Source organism: Camelus ferus, chromosome 6, assembly GCF_009834535.1.
Source record: "Camelus ferus isolate YT-003-E chromosome 6, BCGSAC_Cfer_1.0, whole genome shotgun sequence".
Taxonomy (NCBI): domain Eukaryota; kingdom Metazoa; phylum Chordata; class Mammalia; order Artiodactyla; family Camelidae; genus Camelus; species Camelus ferus.
Window position 1 is genome coordinate 15,042,583 of NC_045701.1, and position 27,038 is coordinate 15,069,620.

The 27,038-nt window shown below is 45.7% G+C and overlaps 1 protein-coding gene and 1 long non-coding RNA gene across 9 annotated transcripts in view; one reads left to right on the plus strand and one right to left on the minus strand.

Moving 5' to 3' along the window:
• Positions 1 to 634: 634 nt before the first annotated feature.
• Positions 635 to 25,982, minus strand: LOC106729184. 8 transcript variants are annotated; one of them, XR_004320455.1, is made up of 11 exons: positions 25,166 to 25,982; positions 22,593 to 22,815; positions 13,786 to 13,897; positions 13,126 to 13,255; positions 11,513 to 11,740; positions 11,319 to 11,407; positions 9,759 to 9,813; positions 7,748 to 7,976; positions 4,476 to 4,616; positions 1,499 to 1,537; positions 635 to 788 (listed from the first exon to the last, which is right to left on the minus strand). It is a non-coding gene; the product is annotated as an uncharacterized LOC106729184 (long non-coding RNA). The 8 variants fall into 8 exon arrangements; XR_004320451.1 differs by lacking the exon at positions 7,748 to 7,976 and having other exon boundaries at positions 11,213 to 11,407; positions 25,166 to 25,969; XR_004320453.1 differs by lacking the exon at positions 7,748 to 7,976 and having other exon boundaries at positions 25,166 to 25,854.
• The window catches only part of TNFAIP8L3 (TNF alpha induced protein 8 like 3), a 32,877-nt gene continuing 30,791 nt past the window's right edge, over positions 24,953 to 27,038 (plus strand). Inside the window, exon 1 of the mRNA XM_032481210.1 lies at positions 24,953 to 25,083. The gene's annotated coding sequence lies outside the window, so the exon portion shown is untranslated. The remainder of the gene's footprint in view (positions 25,084 to 27,038) is intronic.

Genomic DNA, 27,038 nt, shown 5'->3' on the forward strand with positions numbered 1-27,038 from the left:
AACCATCATGCTGTACTCTTAAACTTATCAGAGATGTATGTCAATTATTTCTCAATAATTGGAAAATTAGTTTATTAAAACTTGGAAAATTGTTTTATTAAAAATGCAAAATTCCAAAAATAAGCAGAGATGATTTGGTCTTGCCATTTTTACTACTCCATTTTGATCCTGCTAATTTTTAAATTTTTTATTGAAGTATAGTTGATTTACAATGTTGTGTTAGTTTCTGGTGTACAGCAAAGTGATTCAGCTTATATATATATATATATACACACACACATACATACACACACACACACACACACACATACTCTTTCATATTCTTTTCGATTATGGTTTATTACAGGATATAGTTCCCTGTGCTATACAGTAGGATCTTGTTTTTTATTAATTTTATATATAGTAGTTTGTATCTGCTAATCCCAAACTCAATTTATTCCTCATCCCCCATCCCCTTTGGTAACCATAAGTTTGTTTCCTATGTTTGTGAGTCTGTTTCTGTTTTGTATCATATTTTAGATTACATATATCATATGATACTTGTCTTTTTCTGTTTGATTCATTTCACTTAGTATGAGAATCTCTAGATCCATCCATGTTGCTGCAAATGGCATTATTTCATTCTTTTTGTGGCTGAATAGTATTCCATTGTATGTAAACACCACATCTTCTTTATCCATTGATCTGTCGATGGATATTTAGGTTGCTTCCATGTCTTGGCTATTGTAAATTGTGCTGCCAGGAGCATTGGGGTGCATGTTAGATGATAACCTTCTTAAAGGTGAAATCTGCAAATATAACATGATCAAAGTCCTAGTCAATGACACAACCATGGGGAAAGGGAGTAGAAAGTGCTTTCAAATATTGGTTAAAATGTTCTAAAGTAAATCAAAGGGTGGAAGGGGATGCAGTGTAAGTAGCACCCAACTCTCTGGACAGGGAGAATTAGAGCTCAGAGAGCCTCTGGCTGCCAAAGTCGGGCAGTGGGAAGTGGTTTAGTCAAATGGGGCAGTCACTAAGATCATGGAAAGGTGTGACGCCCATTAGTGTCAGCCACTGAGGTAGCACTGTGGGGGAGGCACTTCTGCTGTGAGAGGTCAGTCACACACAGGACAAGGTAGCTAACAAGAAGAGATGGTAAAGTAAGAACTACAGAGCAAGATGAGCCAAGGAGTGCTGTAGGTACACAGAGAAGTGAGATACCCTCTCAAGCCTAGGGCTTCCAGGGGAGCCAGTTTTCAAAAAGAGAGACTTGTAAGCCAGACTCCAAGTGAGGGAGAGGTGAGAAAAGGCACAGTGTGCACAGCACACAGCTTAGTTGGGGGACAGTGAGTCTGTCAACTTAGTTAGAGAGGAGCATTCCTACAAGGGATGTAAGGTCACAAAGGGCCAGATTAGGGATGGAGTAAGGGGCTTGAATGATAAGATTAAAGAGTTTATAAGTTATTTTGTAGGCAAAAGGGAGCTGCTGAAAGGTTAGGAATAACATAACCCTTACCAATCCCAGATCCATGTGTCCAACCTCTATATGGAGTTACTATAAAAAAAAAAAAATCACAGTCCAAACAGTAAAGGTTAACAACAAAAAGAATTCCAGTCTTTTACTCCCCTCTCTCCCATTCATAACTCCCAGAAACATTTCTTAGATACTGTTTCTGTTCCTTCTCTTCCTCCAAACACACTACTTTAGAGTTCCATTTTCTGGTCAAGGTTCTTCCCCTTTTCCTCCAACCTCTCTGCCCCAATCTTTCTATATCGTAAAAGTCTCGGAACACTTCTGACAGATGGAAATTCTTCCTAAGCTTTGAGCTGGAGGCAGGGAGGCTGAGAATGAAACATAGGGAGCAAAAGTTGAGGCATAAAGACAGCATTCTCCTAATCAAGATGAAAGAAGGGAGTATTCAAATCTACATATTATTATACCATCACTGTACGACGGGGTGAGGATGAAATATGGAGTTTTAGGAAAATGTCCACAATTACTGATCCGACCCTGAAATGTTATAGATACACATCATGGTCAGGTAGATAGAATATACACAGTTTTTTTTTTGTTTGTTTGTTTTTTTTTTTTTTTTTTTTGATGTTTGGGAAGTCAGTGGATGGAAGGACTAATTCAATGAGAGGAGACTAAGCGTGGGAGAGAGTGGTGAGCTGATTGATTGTGTCACCGGAGCCGATCACGGAAGATGGTGAGTGATCTGCAACACTGACAAAGAAAGCTAAATTTCTGCGATTTTTCTGAAGATTAATGAATCATGAGTCAACCATTTCCAAGTAAACATTTCAGACTGCATATCTAGGTCTTTTGGCAGTAATAAAAATGAAAGAGTTATTTATAGTTTCATTCAAAAAAATTTTTTTTTTAGACATTGTTTCAGACTTACAGAAAAGTTGCAAGAGTAACTAGTTACTTTGTTAGAATATCCTCAGTTGGGTTTGTCTGGTATTTTGTCATCATTAGATTCAGAGTAATGTCTGTTTGGTAGGAATGCCGCAAAAGTGCTGCTGAGTTCTTCCAAATGTCTCGTATGAGGAGGCAGTGTGTCTTCATTTAAAAATAAAATATAACATATTATAAGGAGCGATTGTTCTGAGAATGATTCTGCAGAAACTATGTTTAACTATAAAAGTGAGAACAAACAGCTCCTAAAGGAACCATAGTAAGGAACAACTGTGAACAACAGAGTTGTTTCCCAAGAAGACACCAGAGCCTGTGGCTGATTTCTTTCTGTCTTCAGAAATGTTTATGTGTGCCTAGTCCTGAGTGGGTGTAACCCCAGTTGGCCCTTAAAACATTTAAAACCATGTAATTTAAGGTTACATGGAAATGTTTATGATGTATCCATAAAATGGAATTCTGTGCAGTCATTAAAATGATGAAAAGGTAGGAATCATGTGAATAGACATAAAAAGATGTCCAGAATTGGTTTTTAAAAGTAGGGGGCAAGGCAGTAGGCACAATCCCATTTTTGTAACAAAACCACAAGAGAGAGAAATGGAGATGGGGAGAGAGAGAGAGACAAACCTGAAAAGATACATACCTAATGGTGGTTATTTCTGGAATGTGAGCTCATAAGCAAATTTCAATTTTCACTATCATCTGTCTATTATTTTTGAATAATTAGGAATTTTATAAATATTATTCATGGTCAACACAAGCAATAAAGATGCTTCCACTTTGGGAAAAAAAAATCTGCTTGTAAAACAAGTGTTGGGAGCTTAGCGGTGTCTCTTCAGAAGCACCTCTCACACATCCCTTCTTCCTCTTGTGTCCTAACATATGCCCTCACTGTCTACACCCCTGAAAAGAAAGAGAACTCCCTCCATTTTCCTGCCTTGCATCTTACGATTTCTCTGCATTACTCCCAACATTGCCCGCTGCTCTCGTCTCAGAGAACATGGCTTCCTTTTCCCTCTCCCAGGCCCCTTTCTCTGGTGTCTTCTGTCTCCTTCTTACTCCTGGCCTCCTTCCCAACAGAGAGGTTCAGAACTCTCTCCCCTAAAATCCCCCCACCCCCTCCCATCCAGCCAAACCTCCCAGAGAGGTGTCCACCCTTTGCCAGCTATATTGCCTCTTTAAGCCTTGAAGTCAGTTCCCACTTCCCCACCCTATAACATTGTGCTCTTAAATGTAGATCAAATCCAATGGTGGCTTTTCTTTTCCTTTCCTAGAAGACTCCTCTGCAGCATTTAATACCTGCATTGGCCTTCTTGAAATGCATGTTTCCATGGCTTCTGGGACAGGCTGCAGCCCCAGCCCTTCTCCCTCCCCTCTGACTGCTCATTTCCAAGCCACACCAGATGCCACCTGGAGCCTTCTGCTCTGCTCTTTGACACATTTCCCCTAGATGATCTCACCTATGTCAGAGTGTCATCATCTTCCCTCCAAACCCCCAAGTTCTGTGTTTTATCTTTTCTGTCACATGAGATAGACAGTAGTGACATTTTCATTTCCACAGTCACCTACCTGCAAAGTCCAAGTAATTCTACTAATGAAATGTCTTGTTATGAACTGAATGTTTGTGTCCCCCCCAAAATTCGTACACTGAAGCCCTAACCTCCCACTGTGATGACATCGGAAGGTGAACCTTGGGGAGGTGATCAGATTTAGATGAGATCACTAGGGTGGAGCCCCCCTGATGAGATCAGTGTCCTTCTAGGAAGAGGAAGAGACACCAGAGCTCTCTCTCCGCTGTGTGAGGACACAGCAAGAAGGCGGCCATCTGCAAGCCAGAAAGAGAGTTCCCCAGAACACAGACCTGCCAGAATCTTGATCTTGGACTTCCCAGCCTCCCCAGCTGTGAAAAATAAATGCCTGTCATTTAAACTACCCAGCCTGCGGTATTTTGTTATGGCAGCTCGATCAGACTAAGACACGTGAAATCTCCAGTCCCTCTTCTCCCAGCCCCCTGCCACTGCCCTGGTTCAGGACCCTGTCCTTGTGACAAAACCCTCCTTCGTGAGTCACTTACCTTTACAAACCATCCCTCAAGCTGAGACCGGAATTCCCTTCCTGAAACACCAGTCAGACCACGTCATTTCTCTGCTCAAAACCAAGGTTCGGATTTCCCACTGGCCATTCCACAGGCACTTGTTCCATGGGATGCTAATAGCTGATAGGGCAAATAAAAAAGGGGGAGTGAGATGCCCAAATAGATCTGACTTATTGAGAAACACTAGGTTAAACAAAGTTCAGCAGGTTTCTTCACTTTAGAGCTCATCAGAGTCCTTCGTTTGTTAATGAAAACTTTGAATCTCCAAGAAAGAAGGTGTAAGTGCATTATTTCTCAAATTTACTTGATCCCAGAAGTCTTTTTTTTTTTAACAGAACATTCATACTCAGGAAGGATCTTTGTAGAGGTGCCACAAGATAGAAGGAACCCCTAGTCACTGCTTGGCACTACCCAGGAGAGCAACCCTACCAGAAACACCAGTGATGGACTATTGGGTGGGTGAGAAATAAGTTTTTATTGTGTTCAGCCACTTAAACTTCAGAGTTGTTTGTTACAGTACTTAGCCTATGCTGTCTAGTGCAGAATGCATGCAGGTTTTTAAGTTATCTGCTAAACAATCATCTTTTTCAGCCTGAGAAATTTTTGTCACAAACAGTAATAGGCCACATGGATTGCAGCCTTATTAACTGTCAGGTACTATAATAAGCACTTTACAAACATTACCTCATTTAATCCCTTGACCATCCAGTAGGGTAAATGCTCCTATTGCTCCATTTCACAGATGAGGAAACTAAAGCTTACAGAAGCTAATAGCTCAGAGGTAAGAGGGTCAAGATTTGAATCCAGGTCATTTGGCTTCTTGATCCTTGCTTTTAATCCTGCATCCTAAGCCCATGTTATAAGGTCAGAAAAACTGGATTTCAGGTTCAGTGTGTTAGTTACCCAGACCAACAGAGCATCTAGATGACTGACTGACTGCCAGTCTTTTTATTTAAACCAGTGGTTCTCAACCATGTGTCATTTTGCTTCCCCAGGGGACATTTGACAACATCTGGAGACATTTTGGGTTGTCACAACTGGGGAGGTGCTACTGGAATCTAACTGGTAGAGGCCAAGGATGCTACTAAAACAGCATATAATGCACAGGTCAGCCTCTCACAACAAAAGAACTATCTGGACTAAAATGTCATAGTGCCAAGGTTGAGAAAGGATGACCTAGACATCTCATATGCTTTACTGATAAAGCCCAAAATGTCCAGAATAAATCCACACTCGTGCTTGTAATAAGAAGTATGCTGGAAAACTTTCTGCCTTAATACCTAAAAGAGCAGGAAAGGCAGTAGCCAACAAATGCCTTTTGGCGCTCAATGGCCAAGACTCATTGTGGGAGGGAGTCCGGCCCAGAGAAGGCTGCCACAGATAAAGAATTTGGTTTTGCAAGACCCCAGGAAAAATATATATGGTGGCAGAATAGAAATTCTCTTGAAAGAATGCTGAACCTTTTTGGTTTCCTAGTAACGTGATTTTCCTGAGATCTCTCTTATACTTGAATTTGCAGCATCTCTACATCTATTTTAAATCAAGGCAACAAAAGAATTTTCTTTAATGACATAATAGAATTCAGAGCTTCGTGGAGAGGCAGGGAAACCTAAAAGACATCTGGCCCACCCCCTACCCACATCTCTGGGATGTGGGGCCTCTGTTTCAACATCATATGAGTTCAGGGAAGGGATGTCACCAGAATCCCATTCCATTTCCAGAATATTCTGTTAGAAGTTTCTCCCTCCCAGGCGCAGAAACCCGCTTCTCTGAACTCTCTGCTTCTTGTCTCTAATTCAATTCGTTGTCAGAGGTTGAGGGTTTGGGGGGAAGTTGGGTATAAAGAGGACAAGAGGGGATGGAAAGTGTCCTTCAGTGAAAGCTTACTGAGTCCCAGGTGCTGTGCTCTGGGCTTTACACACAGTATTTCTAATCCTCCAGCAATGTCTCAGAGCAACCTCAGGTAAATGACCATGCACACACACCCCTCCCCCCGCCTGTTGTCTCTGTTCCAGAAGAAACACCACGAGATCTATTTTCATATGGAAATACCGTTTTGGCACTCTGCTCATTTATTCATTCACTCATTTATTCAGCACATATTTACTGAGCACCTACTACGTGGCAAACCTGTGCCAGACATTAGGGATACAACTTTGGACAGGTTGGCCTTTCAGGACAGTGGGACTGCCACATACTGTCAGCAAGGGAAGCCCTCAATCTAAGTGTCAGCAAAAAATCCCTAAGCCAGCACCCTGTAGGTAGCCTATGACATGAGGGACCCATCCCAGAGAAAGTGATGTCTAACCAGGAGATTAAGCTGAGACACAGAGGGCTTCCCCAGGTGATGGGGATGGAGAACATTACAGACAGATGGAGTAGCCTGTGTGAATACCATGAGTGCATGCAGGGCACTAAACATAGGTCCCTGTGGCTCCAATGAAGAACAAGGACTTGGGAGCAGTGAGAGTGATGCTGGAGAGGTAGGCCCAGACTGGGGTCCCTGTGGGTCATGAAAAGGATTTGGGTCTTTAGCTGAAGGGCAGTGAGGACTAGTAAGCTGAGGAACAACTGGATTGAATTCAGCTTCCAGAAACCCAGTCCTAAAGGCTGTGTGGAGAATGGACCAGAAGGAGCAGAGGGACCGGGAATCTGGATGGGAGGCCATGCAGTTGTCCTGCGCCTTACAGTGGGGACAGTGGGGTGGAGATTAAGAAAAGTACCTGTGAAGACAAATGAACTTATTTACAAAACAGAAACAGACTCACAGACATAGAAAACAAATGGTTACCAGTTGGGGGAAGAGGGTGGGAAGGGATAAATTGGGAGTTTGAGATTTGCAGATACTAACTAACACATATAAAATAGATAAACAACCAGTTTATACTGTATAGCATAGGGAACTATATTCAATATCTTGTAACTTATGGTGAAAAAGAACATGAAAGTGAATATATGTATGTTCCTATATGACTGAAGCATTGTGCTATACACCAGAAATTGACACAACATTGTTAACTGACTATACTTCAATAAAAATATATTTTAATAAATAAATAAATATATAAAAAGAAAAGTAATTGTGGTGGTGAAGGGGTGGGGGTACTTTAGCCATTGCCCATAATCTCCATCAACTGACCTCCAAAAGTCACCCCAAGTAAGCAGATACTCAAATTTAACCCAGGATGTTGGCCATGCACCTATAGCTGGAAACAAGCCCCCAGTCCCACCAGTAGATTATTCCTACCTACCCCTACATAATGAATTCCATCCAGCCTGGAGAAATGGGGATATTCAGGGTAGACTAGACTTGGTATTTGGACATGAGACACAGAGAGGGAGGAGCAGCAAGGGTGACTCTGATCTTCTACTTGTGCAGCAGGAAGATGATGGAGTCTTTCTGGAAGCAGGAGGAGCATGTTCAGTGGGGGAGTGGACGATTCAGGGGGGCCAGCTGAACTGGGGCCATCAGTGGGTAATCTAAATGCAAGGAGAAGATTTTGGAGCCCCAGGAGAATCGGGGTGTGAGAGAAGACAGAGGACAAAGGGGTGAGCCTGACAGCAGAGTGAACTCCCCTTTGATCTCCACAAAATCTTAAGGGATGGCTGCAAAACTCATGAAACCCTTGCCATGATGGGCACCTGGTGGAAACTGGAGTGTGGCTGAGCTCTGCATCAGGATGGATGTGAGAGAAAATGGGGCACAGGAGCCAAAAGCTGAGGAGACCACAAGACTGTCACACCCAGGGCTTCATCAGGCTGCAGAAATAGGTAGCATGGCAAAGGGGGAATGTCTAGGGATGTCTAGAATGCAAAGTGAGGGAGCTCCCTAATGCACATCTGAGTTCTGGTCATCCAGGCCTTTGATACCAGAGTTAATTTGCAGAAAGAACTCCATTGCATTGCTCCATCACCCCCTCAAAAAAAGTTTGAAAACATCACCAAGGGGAATAAACACTTAGTGATGGAATTTTAGGTACAGGTTGTTGAGGCCACACTTGATGACAGAGGGGGATTCTGGGCACCTTCCAAATCACACTCCCCTCCAGAAGCTCACTCCTCCTTGTGCCCAAAGATGCCACCTGAAGAAATTATCTCCTCGAAGCACCCCTGGGGACGGCTGGACCCTCTCAGACTGGTCAGGAGCCTCACCAGCAATCCCTGAGGAAGTGGGGAGATCCGAACCACACAGCAACAGAAAACAAATTATACTGCGCCATCTCTAAAGGAACCGAGGGAACCTGTACAATTCTGTTTTTGCCATTACTCCTAGAAACAGGGTGTCTACTTTCCCTACGAGTTTTACATCTGGAGACAAACAAAAACAGACTTACAGAAAATCTCTCAAAGACCCATGTTAGATATATGTGGAAGTTTTCCAAAAAACAAAAACAAAAAAACAGTTTACTAAAGAATAATTTGCAGTTTGAATATTATATGAAAAAAATTTATATCATTTCAGACTCATCTTATTAACACTGTCTTTAACTTTTGCTTTATTTTTAAGCATATAGCTAAGCAAGAAGAAGCACTTTTTTGTCAGCTAGTAGCTTTTTGGGGCACTTATCTTCCATGTACGCTGCTTCTCCCTCCAGTCCCCAGTCTATCTAATTGATGCTTTAAGACTAAGGTCTCATTTCTCTCTATATTCTAAGTAGACCCAAGACCAAACCTCACAGGTAATAGGTGCGTAATAAGTATCTGCCGATCTGAAGGGAATCACGGGGCAAGACAGCAATGTGGGCTTTTCCTCAGGAAAACAGGGGTCAGGGCAGCCATCTCAAGACGTCCTCTCTTTGAGGTGCCTGTGACGGCAGAGACCAAGCCATAATTAGCTTTGTGTTCCCAAGTCTTGGTACCCCGAAGGCCAAAGTTTGATGTAAGAGGTCAGGTAGCAGGGCCAGGAAAAAGAACATTTACACATCAGAAGTACTACAAATGCAGGCTTTTTTCTCTTTGTGATCAGGGAACTCTGGGCCAGAGGAGCAGCAGCATTTTGGGCGCTGGCATAGCAGAGCTGTCACTGGTGAGGGACAGCAGGAGAGTTTCCAGGATCTCCATTCCTGGTGGGTGAACAATGTGGGCAAGATGCACAGATCAGCTCCTCCAGGCCTGGGTGGAGAGCATCCAGGACAGCAGAGCCAGCCCTGTTACAACTATCAATTCAAAACCTCTTTCTGAATACACTCAACTCTGATTGTTTTTCTGGGAGGGGCCTTGGGGAAAGACAGATTTGGTTTCAACCAAAACTTTACCACTTACCAGCCGTGTGACCTTGGGCAAATGTTTTAGCCTTTCTGGGCCTCCATTTCCTCATCTGTAAAATGGGGATTAGATTTAGTAAAACCTGTCTCATTGGGAAATCTTGTCACATGTAAAGCACAATGCCTAGCACATACCAAGCACTTAATGAATTTCCCAAGGGCAGGAGATGCTTACTCAGGGTAGGACCTGGACAAAACTGTGAGGTGGAAGGTGTTTGTTCACAAGCCCTTTCATAGCTCTTTTCCCCTGCAGTGATTCCATGCAAACAGGCCAACCCCAGGAATAGGGTCGGAGGATTGGCTGGGAACATGGGGAGTGCCACAGAAGTTGGGACTCAGCAGGGCTGGGGCTGAGGAGAACTAACCTGCAAGGTGACCTCCTCCCACCCTGGTGTCAGGGATGGGGATGAGGGGTGGCCAAGTGAGAGTGTTAGGGGCCATGGGGGGTGGGGGTGCTACTTGCAGAGGATGGTACTTGCTGATGCAGAGGGGAGGGGCAGTGTTAACAGCCCCAGGGGACCTGGCAGGCAGCTTCCAGGGCCTGGTTCAGGAAAGCTGGGGCTCTGGATAGAGCTCCCTGGCCCTCTGAGAGAGAGGCTGCAGCCTGGCAAGTGCTGTCTGCCAGGGTTTACGCCAAGCCTTCCAGGCACTCGGACAGGGAAGGAGGAGTGACTGCCTCCTGCCCACCACCTTCTCTGTTCTCCTCACCTACTGTTTCTACATGCCTCCCGGGGCCTCTAGGCCCCGGCACACCCTGTGCCCCAGCTGCTCCCTCTGCCTGGGATGCCTTTCCCCGTGTTCCTGGCTCACTGGCACACTCACTGCATACAGCTTGTCACCTCATTCAAGAGAACTTCGCTGTCTCCCCATGTGAAATATCACATACCTTCCCCCATCCCTTTCACTCTCTGGCTCCTTATTTTCTTCATAGCACTCATCACCATTGACCCAGGACACATTTACTGATGAACTTGTCTACCTCCTACACCACTATGTACACTGCACGAGGGCAGGGACCATGTTCACTCCAGCATCCCTGGGGTCAGCCAAATGTCTAGCATGTAGTTGCTCAATAAAAACTGGATGAATGAATGAGTGAATGAATAAATGAGGGAGTGAGTGAGTGAACTGCCAAACCCCATCTGCTGGTAGTGAAGGACACTAACATCTGAGCTGGCTCCAGAACTGACCAGGGCTGAGGACGCATGGCAAATGCAGGTCACACGTGCTAGTTGCTAGTGCACTGGGAGCGGGGAGGAGGGGCTGAGCACAGAGGAGGCAGCAGCTGAGCCTGGGGCTCCCGTGCACCTGCTGCAGGTATCCTTCCAGGGATGTTTTTATTAGGAGGCTCTCGTACACTGAACCCTTTTGGTTCAGTGGCCTGAATCTCTGACGGTGGGACTTTAGGCACCTTGGCCAGCAGGGCAGAAGGTGTCAAGCTGTTCGGCTTACCCAAATCACATCCCTTGAACCACATCATGCTTTCTCAGAAGGTCATTTATGCAGACAAGTCATTAGAGAAGTTTGAGGATTTAAGTCATAGTTTCAGTGGCATTACCCAGATAAACCACAGCAGGTGGCTAGGGCTTGGATGGAGTTCTTGCCCACAGGTCAGGGTTTCTTCTCTCTGGTGCTTGAAATCACCTCCTGGGAAAAGATGCAGCAGCAGGGTATCATTACCATGAATGATTCCTGATGTGAAACGCAAGGGTGTGCAGGCCCCACCCAGAAGCCCATGGGCATGACCCTTACCCCATCTCCTGGCTGAATCCATTGAGAGGAATCATTCCAATACCAAGAAGGCATTTCTCTAGTTTCCATCCATATGTGGGGAGAAATGGCAAATACCTCTCCGTGTAACAGTGCCCAGAAACAAGAGGGCTGCCACACTGGTGTGTGTGACAGAAACCTCACCCACGGCTGTGGCCAACATCGGAGAGGTCTTCCGGGGAGCCTCCTTGAAGAAGCAACAATATTTTCCTGAAGAGGGTGGAGCATGGTGGTGATAATATGGAAGGGGAAAAAGAAAATAAAACACCCGTTCTGAAAGTGTGGGCTCAGAAAGCAGGGATTGTATAAGAGGCTGTCCCTTGCAGGCATGTCACTGCTTCCTCTCCTCCAGCAGCTGGGCCTCTCCTGCCTGCTGTACCCCAGGACACTGGAGCCCTCCTCTGCCACGACCACTTGCAACAAAACCCCATACCCACGAAAGAGATGCGTCTGCACTGGAACAGGATTTGATTTATGCCTGGAGAAGTATCCTAACTCATGTGGGCCTCCAAGTTGTCCTCAACCCCCACTGTAACTGGAAAGGGAATGGAGTTTGAACCCTAGCTCTCTCACATGGCTGTGTGTCTGGGACAAGCTTACTAACCTCTCTGAGCCTCATTTTTTTTTTCATTTTCAACATGAGATAACCTTACGTCCATGGGGCTATCATGATTAAATGTGATTAAATTACATTCATAAAGGATCTAGAAAATGCCTGGGAGCTAGTGGGGGCTCAATAAATACACTTGCCTGTCTAAATGCCTCATTGTTTTGCTTAATAAATGATGCTATATTACTCTGTAGTGGATTAATATTTCTTTTAACTTCTGGTCTAGATGGCCCCTTTTGGCTCTTGTATTTTTGTTTTAGATAATGTAAGATGTTTGATTTTTTAGTTATAATGAAGCTATATGTTGGAACTAGCTCAGTCTAATAACGTAACACTTTCAAATACCAGAGTGATTTGAGGCACATTCATTCCCCCATTAATTCATTAATACCCCACCTTGTTCCAAAAGCATTGTTAGGGGGCTTACAAAAACAGATACAGCAGGATACAAAAAAATTAGATTAGGTATTACAGATTAGTCATGAAGTCAGTCCTGTACTTCCAAAGAAGCCAAAGCAAAAAGGGAAAACTGAGCAATAATAGTATTTGCAAGTGTTTGCAAGACACCACTTGTTTCCAGGAAACACCCTGCACTAAGCTCTAAGTGAACTCTGTCCCATCCTCAACAGTATCTCTGCAGAAGAGCTGCCTCTGATCCTGCCTGTTGGTACAAACGAGGACACCACACCTGAGGGCTGCTCAAGAAAGATCCAAACAAGGTGGGTTTTTATTGGTCTGGCTTGATCCGGGGGTGAGATTTTACTCACAAGAAACAATGAAATGTACATTTGTTCCAGTTACTATAGACGCATAACAAATTCCCCTAAAACTTAGTAACTTACAACTACAATTTTATTTTGCTTATAATTTTATGGGCCAGAAATTTGGACAGGGTACAACAGGGGTAGCTTGTTTCCATTCCACAATGTTGGGGACTCACCTAGGGGCAACTCAAAACCTGGAAAATGAAGGCATCTTCACTTACAAGTCTGGTGGTTGATCTGGTTATTGGCTGGGACAGGAGAGCTCACACACTGCCTCTTCACATGGCCAAGGCTTCCTCACTGCATGGAGTCCTCAAGGTAGTTGGAATTCTTACACAGCGACTCAGGGCTCTGAAGGGGAGAGTGCCAGAGAGCCAGACAGAAGCTGTATCTTTGCATACTTCTTGCTTAGCTTCAGAAGTATACAAAGTCCCTTTCACTGCATTCAGTTGGTTACCAGAAAGCCATAAGCCCACTCAAGCTGTGGGGAGAGGACAAAGACCCCACTTCTTCATAGGCGACCTGTTAAGGTCACATTGCTGATAAGCATGTGGATGGGAGATATTGTTGCTGCCATCTTAGGAAAATACAATCTGCTATAATATCCTTTATGGAATCACCCATAAATACTGTATCTGCAACCAAGCCTTTGATAAGGCTTTAGATCTACTAAAGTAGATCTAAAGGCCTTAAAGGGGTCTTTCTGATGCCAAATACCAAGTGAGGAAGTCTTGGCTTGGTCTAAATAGTATAGAGCAGGTTTGAGAGTCACAGTGACCATACACTAAATGGATTAACAGTTTTGGGTCCCCATGTGCTCAAGCCACATAACAAAATACCAGAAAATGGGTGTTTAAACAACAGAAATTTTATTTACTCACAGTTCAGGAGGCTGGAAGTCTGAGATCAAGGTGCCAGGATGGTCAGGTTCCAGTGAGAGTTCTCTAGGGTCGCAGATGGCCACCTTTTCACTGAGTGTTCACATGACCCCTTCTTTATGTGAGCACAGGGAGAAAAAGAGAGAAAGTTCTTTGGTGTTTCTTCCTACAAGGGCACTAATCCCATTATAAGGGCCCCACACCCATGACCTCACTAACCCTAATCACCTCCAGAAGAACTCGTCTCTAAATACCATCACATCAGAGGTTAGGGCTTCGGCACATGAATGGGGGCACAAACATTGAGTTTATAACACCATAGCTGCAGACATGCTAGCATTTAGTGGAAAATTATGTCAATTCCTGAATATTTTCAAATAACCAGAGTCTTTAATCAAGTAGACAAATCACCCACACATGTGAATTTTTCACTTTCTTTCCAATTTAGTCTTATAGTTAAAACTCAAACCAGAGACTATGACACAGATATAAATAGAGCATCATTATATATAATTTGGAAAGGATTTCACTGGTATACATCTGTAAGCAGTTCAGGAACACTTTCAAGCTGTGTTTACATGATATCAAACATCTGGATGAAAACTGAAAAAAATAATCAATTTGGATTGGAAACAAAACAGAAGTACAAATCTCAGTGCACTGGCCCTTGGAATACTGAACGCAGAGTGAATCCCCAAACCCCATGAATGAGACAATGGTGCACAAGAAAGGCCATTGAAATGGCCCAGGGGGGAATGGGGCTTCTGTGGGAAGGCAGATTTTTAAAAGAGAACTCCATTATGCAAACAGGGGATGGGAAGGGATGAAATCAAAGACTATGAAAAACATGAAGAATACAAATCTCAAAGAACCAAACTGCGGGAACCAGGAGCTTTGAAGCTTGAAAGCTATGATTTTAGTTCAACTGAAAACCCAATAAACCCTGGCTATCAGGGAAAGGGGCATCCGGGAAACTCAGGCATCTAGCGAGCCAATGAACTATTCCTTTCAGCATCACAACCTACTTTTACTATTTCAGGCAGAAACCTTTCTAAAGTGTTGTACTTACTTCCCCAGCCTCCAAGAGAGAATACACTATCCTCAGATCACCACTAGAGCCCTCAGTGTGGCATGCTCTTGTCCCAGCGGTCCCTGCTAAATGAACCCTGGACCCCAATACTTTAGTTTTTGCCTCTGCTTTTTCAAAGGTCTTCTATTTTCTCTTTCCATCATCTCTCGGCCATTTATACTTGCCACGTGATTTAGGGTAGCTTCCTGAGACATGGACCCTGAGAGGAGGATTTGAGAGCAAGTTGTTTATTTGGGAGGTGACTCCAGGAAGCTTCAGCAGGGGGCTGGGAGAGCAACAGGAAAGGGAAGGCAGCCCAGACAGGGGCGTTACTTACAGGTGAAAGTTACCCCAGTGGGCACCTGGGCCCTCTACAGGACTGTGCAGATCTGTCCCATACAAAGGGCGGAAGCCTAGGTTTTTGTTTCCAAATTCTGTCTACCATTCTTTGACGGTTGCTCCCATTAGGTCCCCTACCCTCCTAGAAGCCTGCAGGTGCTTGCAGTGGGGAGCCAGTAGGACAGAGGGGAAGTGAGTGCCCAGGGGATGTGGGTGAGGACAGAAGCTCCTCCACTCTGGCTCTGATGCTGCCTGGAGTGGCCACTCCCCACCACTTTTGTTCTCACACCTAACAGAATTTGGGGGTAAGGAAAGAAAACTAGACAATGAGTGAGAGCCTAAGGGACTCCCCTCTAAGTAAAAGACACCTTTTCTGATAGCTCAAGGGTCTTTACTTTCTGACTTCTCCTGGTCCTTGGTTATATTCTGGAAAGGTGCTGTAAGACAACTGATGGTTTTTAAAAAAAAAATTGGCCACTCAAAAATATCCAATCAAATTCACCTTGAAGCAAAGAGCCTACAAACGGCAGGTGGTACTAGGCAAATGTTCTAGAGATAAAAACTGCCTTGTTTGTGTCACCTCAAGTAATAGGAAATGGTCAGACCTCAGAGTCAGTGTCGAAGGTGGCGCGACCATCCCAAGAAGAACACGGGAGAGCAAGCTGGGAACCGAAGGCCAGACCCAAGTACACTGATTTACACAGTCTGTGAGGCAGAGCCAAAGGAGAAACCGTGGGTCAGTGAATCCACAGGGACCCAGGGCATGCTGGATGCCAGGTCACAAACAAGACTTGTGCCCTCCTTCACCTTATGAGGGGAAAGGGACTTGGTCAGGACAGGCTCAGGCATTAGCAAGGAAGTGGGGGGTATGTTCAAGGCATGCAGGATGGCAAGCTGAAGGTCCTCAGAATTGGCAACTGAAGAGGGCTGGGACAGACAGTCCTGACTTATTTAAAGTCACACATCAAGTTCACGAACAGCAAGGACAAAACTCCAGGTGTTTTCACTCCAACACGGCAGAAATTACCCAACATTTAGTGGTCCAGAGGCAAAGCCAAGAAAATGTCGGTTCCAGAAATACCAGGGCATGCTGGTCCAAAGTTCCCATGAGGGCAATTCTGGGGAGAAGTGCCTAAGGCCAAGCCAGAGAGTCAAAACATCCCCAGCCATCACAGCAAAGCATCCCAGCTGGCAGGAAGGAGACAGGCCTTATCCTGGGGATGGGGAGGAGGGAGCGGGATGCGAAGTGCCCAAACACCAAAGACAGAGCTGCAGCAAACAGAGAGCCAGAGAAATTAAGGCAGGAGGCATGGAAAGACTGAAATGGGGTGAACGTGGAACAAACACATCATTGCTTAGACTCTGGCTAGTTCTTTGTTTTGATACATACTCAAGGCTCTCCTGTGCGTAGGGAGCAGAGCGGGATGGTAAAGACGTAAGCTCTCAGATGAAAAAGAGTGATGGCTGAGGGACCTCAAGCTCTGGCTTGGGTAGAGGGGGATTTAGGCAAGGCTAGCAAAAGTGTTGTTCAGCAATCAAGACACAGGTGGAGAGCTGGGAGGAGGGAGACTGTGGATTTGTAAAGGAAAGGGTGAAATGAAGAGACTTGTGGACGAAATAGCATTAGAACTCAATAGGACTGTGGATGCCAAAGTAAAAGTAAGACAAAAATCACAGAACTAATTTAAAGACTACAAGTCTGGGGAACTGTTGACACCTTGGGTAACAATGGAGATTTTGGGAAAATGCAATTGTTTGGAACTGAGAGTCAGTGTTGTTCTGACCCCATCTCTACTCTGTATCCGGGAAAGGAGAGCAGGGTGGGGTTAGGATCCTGGTGTCCAAGGCTGCCCTCTTTCCTCTGGGCCACCTCCTATTCCTGTTAACTCCTGCAGCAGAACCTGCACTTGTTTTCTGAGACAGAAGCCCAATATTTGATCCTTGGCCTTATCAACTTCACCAAGAGAAAAAGTGTGAGTTACAGGAATGTGAAGGGTGAACTGAGTTCCTGGATTCTTGACAAGTATGTGACTTGACAAAATCCACACTGGAAGAAAGTAACACAAAATTTGGCAGGATAAAAGAGTATAATTAAGCCAACTGGAAATACGGTGTCAATGTGTCTGTTTGGGGATAGGATTAGTTCATTTGAACAAGGTCACTGTGACTCAAATATTGTACTGTAATGATGTTATCCTGAAAGACCCTCAATAAATCTAACCATTCATGCATGTCTAGATAACACAAATTTGGAAAGATCTAAAAACCAGCAAACATTGATACTGACAGCCAAAGGAAAAAGTTGACACTTTGGAAATCCCCATGGGATGAAACGTGTTAATGGTCTGAACTAAAATAAATGTTATGTTCTTGGCTATGGGAGGATTTCTCATCTATGCTATACTGTTTGAGGTGTTCAGATGATCATACCCACAATCAAAAGGCCAGGGAAGTAACCAGGACAGGCCCAGGAGTTCTGCCAAAAGATGACATGAATTTATATTTTTCCTCAGAGAATGATCAAAGGTTTTTGGCAACCAGAAATCAGATCCAGCGCTTGAAAGATTCCTCCCTTAGAAGTGCTGATGGCTTCAACTGGGCAGATTGGCTTTGAACACAAAAGGGAGGGACCAATTAAAGGACAATGCCAAGAGAAGACTTGGTGGGAAAGAAAATGTTGGCTAGAGAGGGGAGAAGAATAGAAAGTTTGAGAATCCAGAAAAGAAGGGGAAGGGGTAAGAGGGGAGGGAACCAAAGGAAGTTGTTCATGAGATAAAGAAATTTAAAAGAGGGGTTGGTAGAGTCCTGCTTTTGAGAATTCCATGCCAAGTAGAGATGGGCTACTAAAACACGGGTAACTAGGAGCTGCAAAGAGGGGAAAGATCAGCACTGGGGAAGAGATCTGGGAACTGAAGGCAGAAGCAGATTGAAAACTGGATGTAGTGAAGGAGAGTAATTGGCCCATAAAGGAGCATGGTGGTATGATGAGTGTCCTGAACTCAGTCCAGAGACCTGGGTTCCAGTCCCACTCCTGCCTCTAACATTGGGCAAACCACTCCATCTTTCTGAACCTGTTTCTTCATATCTAAAGTGATGGGGTTAGACTAGGTGACCTCAAACATTCCCTCCCTCTTCTACAGCCCTCGATTCAACACACATTATGAAATCAGAGACTTACATAAATGGAATCTTCCAGATTGGAACATGTATTTAGCTTTCTAAGTAGAAAATGCTTTGAAAGGAGGCAGAAAAGGTTCCACTCAACACTTGGCGAGCATTATTTGTTCTGTGAAATAATTAGCAAGTAAGCATTATTGAAATAGGCTGTCACATAATTATAAGATTTTTTTTTAAAAAGGATTTAGGAGACTCAATTTTCCCTCCCATAAATCAGAAGAGTGACTAATATAAACCCTGGGTGGATGTTTAATAAAGATATATGCAGGAGGAAGAGAGCTAACATCAAATGAAGAGTGCTGATCTAGGAGTCAGGAGCCTTGAATTCTAGTCTCAACTCTGAAAATGTATAATTTTCAAAGGAGTAACACAGAGAACTGGCTATAGAGGTGATGGAAGAGCTGAGAAGCCAGAGGACAGTAAGAGAACCTAGATATTAGTAACAGCAGGAAGCCACTGCCACCTTGGGCTGGAGGAACAAAAGGGGGGCAGTGCTGTTACTGGAACCCAGAGGCTGTGGTCATCTGATGGAAGCTGAAACTACAGTGGGTCCACCTGGTGGGAGCTGGAGCCATGGAGGAGAGACACCCACTGTCAGAGGTGCTGAGAACTGAGGGGTAGAGGATTGGAGAGAATATCCCGGCTCTCCCTTGCCCTGCCCTCCAATCTTCTGCCAGTGCCTCACATTGTCTGGATCCAGCTGGAAACCAGATTACAGGATGGCAAACACAGCCTGCAAGGGTCAGCCCCTCCTCTATTCAGAGTAGAGAACGGGAAAGGGTGGATCTGATGACAAGCAGGCCAGGACCGGCCCTAGATCCAAGTTCTATTTTCTTATAACATCTACCTATTAGTACTGCATCAGCCTAGGGTCTAGGTCTTCACACATTTGAATACACCCATCCAGTCATGTCTTGTTTTCTTTCTTTCTCAGCCTGAAACTCAAATGTCATACAGAATGTTTTTCAAGCCTTCTTCGTTGTTCTGGTTCCCTTCCTCTGGGAGCACTCTGATTTGTCTCCTTAAAATGTGGCACCAGATGTTCACAAGACCCCTGGTGTCCATAGTACCAGCTCAAATACAGAGGACTATTCCTGCCCTTCTTGTAGCAAGGCAGCTGTTATCCCACTGTTGACTCGTGGAGTTTACAGACAATCAAGACCCATGTCCCTTTTCTATGTGATTCCAAGTCTTCCCTGACCACTCCTAGAAGGGCAACTATATATCTGATAAGCACAACCAAATTCATCCTCTAAAACACTGACTTAAAGGGCAAAAAAAAAAAAAAAAAGAGTAGACTAGACCAGAGCCCAGGACAGAGCTCTGTGCCACTCAACGGGAGGCCTCCCTCCAAGTTGATTCAGAACCATGAATCAAAGCTCACCAGGTAGTGCTGTTCAACCAGTTCTAGATTAATCTACCAGCAAGGGAATTATGCAAGACTTCATCAGATTCTTTACTTAAACCATAACATACAGTATCCACGGCAGTCAGTTCCCTTCACTTTGTACCTGAAGCACAGAGGGTGCTTAACTAATACTTGCTGCCTTAAAGTTGAATAAAATTATCCTGATTTATATACCTAATGACCCTTTAAAAAGTTAACATGGTCATTTTAATGGGACATGATAATGAACCTATGTTGGTTGCTGGTGATCATCGCTTTCTTCTTTGAATGTTTATAAACATGTCTGCTCCAGATTTTTGCTAGAGAACGGCAATCTGTTATTCCTGAATTCCACTCCTTTCTTACTTTTGAAAACTGGGGCAATATTATCCCTATCCAATCTTTGGGCACTCTCTTATCTTCCTAAAACCTGTAGGGACTCTAGTTGCTGCTTAAGACTCGTGGGTCTTGACTTTCTCTTCTCCCCAGTGGGAATAAATTGCCCCTTTCCACATCACAGAGCTAAGGATCCAGGAAGATGGGAAGACAGAGAACACAACTAACACAGTCAACCAGGGTGCCCACAGAGGAGCCGTGGGTTGTTTAACAGCAGCTCCAATACAGCCCCGAAAGTGAATGCCACAGGTGGAACAAGACACCATATGCAACCGGGAAGACTCCCAGCGAGGCTGAACCTATGATCCTGGTCCAGCTGTGTAAAAGACTTACAGACAACCCCACAGGAAGCTGGGACAAACAGATATTGGGCCAGTAGAGTTTACTTCTCTCTCCCTCTTTGTCTTCTTCCTTCCTCTTTCTCAATTTCCCTCTCCCTCCAAATCAGTGCTTTAGAGACACTATTACTGCACTTGCTGCTCAGAAAGCTGTCCTGCAGACAGCTCATGAGCACAGAAGCTAAAAACCTGGGAGAACAGCCTGATATCCAAGTTTCCAGCCTCATCGACCTTTGCCTCCCACAGGGTGCCTGCACATGGATGGGCCTGTGCAGAAGACACAATGCCCACAAAGAAAATGTAGAAGGATGTCCATTCCTCTCCTCAACCTATAGGAACTCCCTGTGGGCTCAATCAATGCTTGATAAAGGCAAAAATGAACCCAACTAACCCACCCTCTGCCAAGAAGGATCATGCTCATTAAAATTCTTGATAAACTTCAAGTTTCAGGATATATAACAATTATTTTGTTAGCTATAATTTTCTGTCCTGTTTCTTTCTCCCAAGGACAAAGGAGGCTGCTGAAGGTTCACAGACACTGATTAAAGATGTATGCAAAGATGTGGACATGAGGATGTTCACTGATGCTGTCTATTTGAGCGGAAAATTGGAAACACCCTGTATGCCCAACAACAGGATTGTTTAAATACCTTATGGAACATCCATACAGTAGAATATTGTGCAGCTATTAAAAATCATATTGTCAGAGAGTAGATGGAATGATCACTATTGTTAAAAGAAAAAAGCAAGTTACAAAAGCAGAATGCTCTACACACAAAGAGGGAAATTTTTCAAAAGACATGTTAACAGTTATTGCAACTGGTGGAATTATGAATGGATTTTCAAATTTTCTTCTTTTTTGCTTTTAAGTGTTTTCCAATTTTTCTACAGTGATGCACATTGCTTTCAAAATAAGGTGGTAGAAGGGAATAAAACTTATTTTTGCTAGCCAGAAAAAAAAAATTTTAAAAAGCTCCCTCTCCCAAGGCTGTCTTCCAACATCTTGTTCTGCCAGATGGATATGAAGCCAGCTCAGACCCGACTGTCCAGCTTCCCTAGAGTCCCATGGAGGGCACCTTGGCTCTGGGCAGAAGCTTCCCTGGTGCCAGCATTTACCTTGAGACAAATTACTAAAAATTGGGCTGTCCTGGCCAAGATCTCATTCCAAAGTACTAAGGGCCACTTCAGCCCAGAGAAGCGAGGGTTCCAGAACCCTGTGGGTTTCTGAAGCAGAACAGCAACCCTGGCTTGTGAGAGGAACCTCCCTCCCTTCTCGAGGCTGCTTGCTGAAGGTTTGCAGACAGCTCCCTTTCCATCCCACAAAAGGAGACAGGCAGATGAGTCATAGCACTGGCTTGGCTTAAAGGAGTATTACTGTGTTAGCAGAAATGGATCTATTTTATTATCTGTTTCTTGACACCTTACAAATAGGTAAGGTATGCTTTTCCCACCAGACAGGCAAGTACCCTAAAAAGAGCCACCGATTTTGTTAGCTGAAGCTAAGAAATGACCCATAAGAGTTAGAAATTTTTGTGTCTAAAGAGTAGCCAGGCTGAAAAGATGTAGTGGAAACATTGAGGAAAGTGGTTTATAACTCTCAGACTCTAGATTCAAATCTGCAAAGTGATGCCATTTTTCTAAAAATACCCAGAGGGACTACAGAAGTCCTTTCCTCTTTTCTAAGAGCTTTCTCTTTCTTTTTTTCTTTTAAAGAAATATACTAGGGTTGGTCTATAAAGGAGATTCACCACCTCAGATTTCACTGTTTTTCTGGGGGTAATGGTTGAGGGATACTATTTTAAGGACTTCCTTCTCTTATACAGATTTTTCCACCCTGGGAGGACAGATAAGGTATGTTCCACTAATGTTCCTCATTAAATACACATGCGTGCCAGCAGTCATTTCCCTTTGTCTTGCTATCCCATGACAACAGATTGCATATCATAGGAAATTGGAATGGAGATCTTATTTAGTTTGGATCTCTCTTTTCCATTGTTTAATTCCACATTCAATATTTCATTCTGTCTGCCTCCTTTTGCAGAAATATACTCTGACTGAATATAGGGACAGATAAATGAATAGATGTAGTTTATTAAAGACTCACCTCATAGACCTTTCAGCCTCCATAGACCAGCCCACTGCCCTCCAGAATTTCATCTTAGGGCTGAAATGTACTAGGTACTCAGCAAAGATCGAATGACTGATGGATATATCTCTGTTGTAGATGTGCACTCCCAGTACGTTGTCTACTTTTGTTACGTTCCAGTAGTGTTTGTACTGAGATGCATAGATGTCTCAGTGGTATTTCTGTCTTCAACCCAGACCACCTGTCCATCAAAACAAACAAAAACAAAAAAAGCTTCCACCAAGTGCCAGGAAAGGAGGTCTAAGGGAACAGAGAAAGTTTCACATTTCCTGTTGTTGAATCTAGGCAAAGCCCTTAGAGGAAGCTGGATGCCTTTTCAATCCAACATGCTCCGTTCTCTGACTGCTATCATCATTGTTTTTCCTTCAGACTGCAAAGCTATGAAGCCAAACTTTATAAATGATCCCAGCTATTTGTTTTTTGAGTTTTATCCAAATGTTGCTGTTACTTTTTTCTCTTTGCTTAAAAATGTGATTTTAAAATATTTTGTGTTTCTAAACAGGATCCATTAGATCTCACTAGTGTTCTTTCCATTTATCAAACATCAGCTGGGTGCCAGGCATTGGGTGGTAGCTTCCACACTCACTGTTTTATTCACTCCCTTACAACCACCCCAAGGAGATGCCCGCACCTGAAGAAACTGAGGGAGGTTAAGCCATTTGCCTAAGATCACATTCCTAGTGTGGGATTCTTTTGACCCCCTCCATCGAAATCCATCCAGCTTTTACCAGCCAAAGTCTATCAGTTTGGCCATCCAGAAAACATTTTCTGAGAACACAAAGGAGAGCTGCATTTGCACTCTGTGAAGCCCATACCTTCACCAAAGGAGGTAGCCTCCAGGTAGCCAAGAGGCCAAACTCACATGTAACCTTAGTGGTCAGGAGTAGGTTCTGACTCAGAGAGCCCTGATTTCAGGTCCCAGTTCACCTATTTACTGGACCTGAGACCACAGGAAAGTTTCTACTCTGAGACTCAGTTTCCACATTTCGAAATGCAGATAACAATTTAGGTTAAATTCTATGAAACTGCCAACTTTCAACCGTTTTAGACCAAAAAAAAAATTTTTTTTTTCAAATGGTTGGACTTAAATTCTTCAATGGGTCGTTGTAGAGATTAAACGAGTGCAGGCAGGAAACAATAAATGGCGCTTTTTAGTAGACTTTTCTCTTCCCGATTTCATTTTGCTCAAGTCAGTAAAGTGAGTTTGTGGTCTCTCCTCACATTTTATGTGTAGAGAAGTCGGCCTGAGGTTATGTGAATGCTGGAGCTGATTATTCAGGGAGAAAATAAGACTGCGTGGATAATCAAGAATTAAACAACAAAGGATCCCTCAGGCCTTACAGTTCCGTGTGTTTTCACCCTCGTTTAGTCTCTCAATTATTAAGTAAATTCACAAACGCTTCCCTCTTTTTTTTCTTTTAGAAAGTGGAAGGAGGGGGATATTGAGGAAGTTTAGCACTGTATTAAAGACAAAGAAAGTTTTAAAATCTGTTCTCGCACCTCGAGTCAGGCCTCTAAGTGGCCTGGCTCCCTGACTGGCAAGTAGGGCGGTCCCGCCTTGGACGCGAGCAGAGCTCCCAGTCCCGGGAACCGGCTCCAGGGCGGCTCGCCCAGCCGGCCGCGCCCACGGCCAGGCCGGGAGCAGCAGCACCGCGGTTAGCACTACCTGCCGTGCGCTGTTTACTTCCTCGCTTGCTAGGTGCCAGGCCCTCCTCTTGGCCCCGCACACGCATTATTTTATTTACTCCTCTCACAGCATCCCGGACAAAATGGAACTCTCATTTTCTCCATTCTCCAAGTGAGGAAACAGACACAGAGAAGTTGAGTCACTTGCCCAAGGTCTCCAAACTGTGGAGTCGGACTCGAGCCTCGGCAGCCCGAAGACTCCCACTCAGAACCTCTCCTTTCCTACTTGTGTAGAGGAGCTTTTTCACCTAAGAAGCCTGCAAATTTAGCCACCCCCAAGGGTAGGGGCTCGGCCTCTCCGACTCGCACGACCTCGCCGTTCTCCCCAAGTCCAGGGTTCCGGGCGTCCGACGCGGGGCGCGGGTGGACGAGCGGCGCCGCCCGGGGGTATTTAACCCCTGTCTTGGAGCCCACAGGGCGCCGGACGTTCCCGCTCCTCCCCGCTCGCGCCTCCCCGCCCTCCTCCCCGCGCTCTCCCGGCGCGCCCCACCCTCCGCCCCGCGCTCGCCTCGCGCGCAGGCACCGGCCAGCGGGCGCGGGGAGCCAAGAGCGGAGCGCAGGCGGCGCTCGCTTCTGCGGAGCGGACCCCTGGCCCCGGCCGCGGCGCCCTGCCCGGACCGAGTGCGACGCGGCAGCCAGAGCCAGCACGCCAGCCCCGAGCGCCCCGCGGACTGGCGGGCAGCTGTGGACGCCCGGCCGGCAGCCCACAGCATGGATTCGGATTCCGGCGAGCAGAGCGAGGGCGAACCCGGGACAGCCGCAGGTACTAGGGGCCACGGCAGCCCAGCCGGGAGGGCTGGGGCGGAGAGGAGGGGAGGCCAGAGCGGGAAATCGCGAGTATTTACCGGAGCTGCCAGGCCGGAGGCCGATCCCCAGCAGCCCCATCCCTTCCAGGCCGGGACTGGGATGGCTCCGTGCCGTGAGTTGCTTTAGGGCTTTCTCCCTATGCACTTGGGCGCAGGAGGGAGAGTAGGTGCATTTGCGGGTGGCTCTCCGCGCTGCCGGGCTCCGGCGGTGAGCTCCGGTCGCTGGGCTGGGTGGGGGTGGGGCAGGGTTCGGGAAATCCGCGTCCTGTAGTTTGTTCCAGAGAATGTTGCAACACATCTGCCTTTTGAAATAACTTTCCAAGCGCCGGCCGGGTGCTCGAACCCCGGGCTCCAGGGACGCTGCGGAACAGGTGATCCGCTCCGAGGGCGTGACAGGAGACTCTGGGAAGGAAAGGCCCCGCGAGTGGGCGGGCAGAGTCAAACCACAGCTTGTGGCTGCGGTTCCCGAGGCTACTAGACGAGCCAGTGCAGAAGCGTTGGCCCATGGCTGCGCCGCACGCGCGGAGCAGGTCCCCGCCGAGGGTCTGGGAACACAGACGTGGGGGCACGCGGGGGACGGGCTTGGCCTTTAAGAGGCCCAGCCAGCTTTTGACAATCGATACTTATCGAAGAGATGGGTGGATGCTTACTTAGATTAAAACGAACGTCCTCCCCCGCCTCTCCCTGATACTGAGCAACAGGAGGAAGCCACCCACAGCCTTGGGTCGACTTACCGCTGGGCTCTGCCCACCTCCACCGGCCGGCTCCGCCCGCCGCCCACCTACACGGGCCCGAGACTCAGTCGCCCTCCCCCGTGCGCGTGGTTCCCTGCGGCCGCGTGGCCCTGCAAGCTAGCACTGGCCAACAGACCTGTGACCTGAGAGCAGGGACCCTCCTGGAACAGACTCAAAGTCCCCGAGTAGTCTCCACTCTACCCAGTGTCAGATCAGTGTCCTGAGGATGGGGACCAAATGACAGGAGGCACCATCAGCCCAGGAGTGGATGTTGGAAAGGTAGGCTCAGGAATCAGGCAGGACAGAGCCAGAAGCTGTGCCAAGAACCCTTCATCCTCACAGTACCTAGCCAGGTGGTTATTATCTCCATTTTATAGAGGTTCAGAAAGGCTCAATGGCTTAACCACGAATCACAGCCAGGGAGTAGTAGCCAAGGGCAGAGTGACTCCCTTTCTACTGCATCATACCCCTCAGCCTTTCACAGGGCGGCTGGCTATGTTCAATACCTTCAGCCAAGTGGGAAGGGATAAGGATGGTGGTAAAGAAAGGTGGCAACGCCAGGATGCCTGTGCGTAAGGATTTCTGTGTGTGTGCAAGGGCCACCTGCTTTGTGTAGGTATGTATGGTCATAATCAATAAACATGAGCCCTTTGCAAAGTTCTATGTTTCTGTGACTATAAAGCGCCAAGATTTTGTTTTACAGGTGGCTTGTGGATCTCTTCACATCATTTAAAAGTTCCAGTGGGTATTTTGTGTATATCTAAGTATATCTCCAGAGCTCAAAAGGAGGCAGGGGGAGCAGTACATTGACACTTACTCTCTCAAAATCCCGGGAACTAACATGCTCTCCCTGCACCCATCCTCAGATCTCTTACGCGGGTTGATGGAGAGGGGGAGGAGGATAAGGAGGCTTAGATGAAGAGGAGGGGAGGAGGAGAATGGAGGAGGGAGGAAACACTCTGAAAAGTTGATACTTGGATGAAAGGGAAGAGAAAGAGTTCTTAAGGGTCCCACAGCCTGCCCAGCAAGGAGTATTCCAGTGTGTGTTCATGTCAGTTTGTGGCAGAAGACCTTGCACAACTAACCACAAACGTGACCACTGAGGTCAGATGGGTGGGTCCAATGAAGAATCGGGCAGCCAGCTCTGTGAGCTGTCACCATTTGTTTGTGCCTTTCTG